The sequence below is a fragment of the Triticum dicoccoides genome, chromosome 3B (genome assembly GCF_002162155.2).
Source record: "Triticum dicoccoides isolate Atlit2015 ecotype Zavitan chromosome 3B, WEW_v2.0, whole genome shotgun sequence".
Classification (NCBI taxonomy): domain Eukaryota; kingdom Viridiplantae; phylum Streptophyta; class Magnoliopsida; order Poales; family Poaceae; genus Triticum; species Triticum dicoccoides.
Genome location: NC_041385.1, coordinates 735,704,324 through 735,706,653, shown reverse-complemented (window position 1 = coordinate 735,706,653; position 2,330 = coordinate 735,704,324). Strand labels below are relative to the sequence as shown.

Sequence of the window (2,330 nt, the reverse complement as noted above, 5' to 3'; positions counted from 1 at the left end):
ACATATATAACTCGCCACCCTTTTTTCTTTTGCTGAGGGAATATATAGCTCGACACCCTAACGGAAGAATCTACACAAGAATTCGTACTTCCAATAGTAATCAGTTTTTTTTTTCAAGTCGAACAATTAAATAACTAGGCTTCTTATGTGAAAACGGCAACGTATCTCTACTACTTAACACCTTGTTCGGTTACCGGGTGTCAGGCCTGGTTAATAATCTCATACTTTGAATATGAAAAAAGGAAAAATCTTGTTCAGTTGCAATGGAATAAATCAAATTCCCCCTCAAGCCCCTTCAAATCTCTTTAAGGCCTTGTTTGGTTAAACCTCTCTTGGAGAGGATTGAAGAGTACGGGTATGTTGTACAGAAAAACTAGGCAGGAGCATGCGCATGTCCCATGCCCGCCGCATCAGGCACACACGGTTGCTCCGGGCTCGGGAGTAGGACACGACGCTTAGCTTCTCCTGCGTCCCTCTCGACACGAGCGCAGTGGTTCCGTTGTGCCTGAGAAAGCCGGAGTACCAGCGAGCCGAGAGCCTGGCTTGCCGCGGCCGCCTCTCGTCGGCGAAGTCGACGCGGTACAACCCGTACCTCGACTGGTAGCCCGACAGAAGCTCGAACAGGTCCATGAAGGCCCAGGCGAAGTAGCCTCTCACGTTGGCCCCGTTCCTGCACAACAAAGAGAGCATCATGCATCACATGGTGGAATATTGTCTTTCTCTGTCCCTGAGTATCTGCATTGAGGGCAAGCTGGAAATTTTAACTTTCTGAATTCCACTGCTGTTGACATGAACCAACGGTATATGTTTCGAAAGTCAATGCTCAAAGAATGGGTATATGTTTAATTTGATCTTGACGCACCTAATTGCGTTTAGTGTGCTTTCCATGTAGCTGCTCAGGAAACCGATCCTCTCGGCGTCATCTAGACCGTCGTCGGCTGATGCCATACCTGAAACAGACCACACGAGTAAAGAAAGATGCAACTGTGTTTGTCAACAGAAACTAGCTGGAAATTCTGCTTGCCATTCTCTTGGACGTAGACGGGAAGGTTCCCATAGGTTTCTTTCAGGTACTCCAGTACAAGTTGCAACCCCTGGGGTCACTTGGGACATTTGGTGGGGCACTCTGCACTCGAATAAAGGTTAGTTACTGTTAAGCTTATGCTATTAGGTTTTTAAGTGTACGTACTTCTTTTCTAATCTCTTGATTAAGTTCTCAATATATAGGTTATAACTTGTAACCCAAATGGATGCATGGGGAATGACCAAAATAACTGCATTTTCAGCTACTTCTTTGCCAAAAAACATTGATGACATAAATTGTCTTACCGGACTAACCAGTGGTCCTGTCCTAGAACCTACATCATACAAAGGAATCACTAGTTAGAATAGTACGTTCAGCTCTTTTCTGTTACATACACGAGTGTAGAATGTGTTGAACGGATAGCATGCTCTGTGGGATGTAGTACCGTGGCCGAAAACATAACTTGGTGATAGGAAAACATGATACTTACCCCTTAAATCAACACAACACACAACTGTGAGCAGTTAAGCAGCAATACTAGTATCAGAATCCAAAAGAGATACTTACCCCTTAAATCAACTGCCATGTCCGTGTTGTAGTCTCGAATGACTGTTTCTAGAGGGCGATCATTCACGTAGAGAGAATAGTAGTGATTTATTCCAATAAAATCTAAAGAACCCTTGATAAGTTCGGACTGAACTTCCGTGAAGGATGGAAGGCGAGAGCCAACATTCTTCTTCATTACTTGTGGGTAGTCTCCAAACACCAATGGATTTAATATCCTGCCAGTACCGCACTTGAGATCTCAACCGTGCACGGATCATGTAGGTTAAATGCTTCCAGTGACAAAATGGAGCCATGATATCATACCAGCCAAAGAAGAAATCTTTACATCTCTGGGTTGCATCTAAATCCACAGTGGAATTTGTCAGTGGGTAACTCCAGTAGGAGTAGATACTTACGCCAACAACTCCTTTTTGCATGTCCTATGTCCAAAAAGGTTACTTCGTATTGTATGAGGCTATACCTTGGAAACATTTGCACCATGAGAGATAGAATAACTAAGAATGTAATGCTCCCTCCAATCCATATTAATTATCAGTGATACTAAATCAGTGACAATTAATATGGATCGGAGGGAGTACCTTTTTCAGATAATAAAGAAGAATAAGAGTCCATGTACATGACGTCCCTGCTTTTAAGGGAAATGCCCAGGAACCTAAACAAAATAAATCGACTACCCCCCAATTTGTTATTTCAATGCAAAAGGATGAAAGAAATATTGTCTTTCCAGAAAGAACACCCC

The 2,330-nt window shown here is 43.1% G+C and overlaps 1 pseudogene; it reads right to left on the bottom strand.

Annotated features, from left to right (window-relative positions):
* Positions 1-202: 202 nt before the first annotated feature.
* LOC119278180 overlaps positions 203-2,330 on the bottom strand; it is a 4,654-nt pseudogene continuing 2,526 nt past the window's right edge.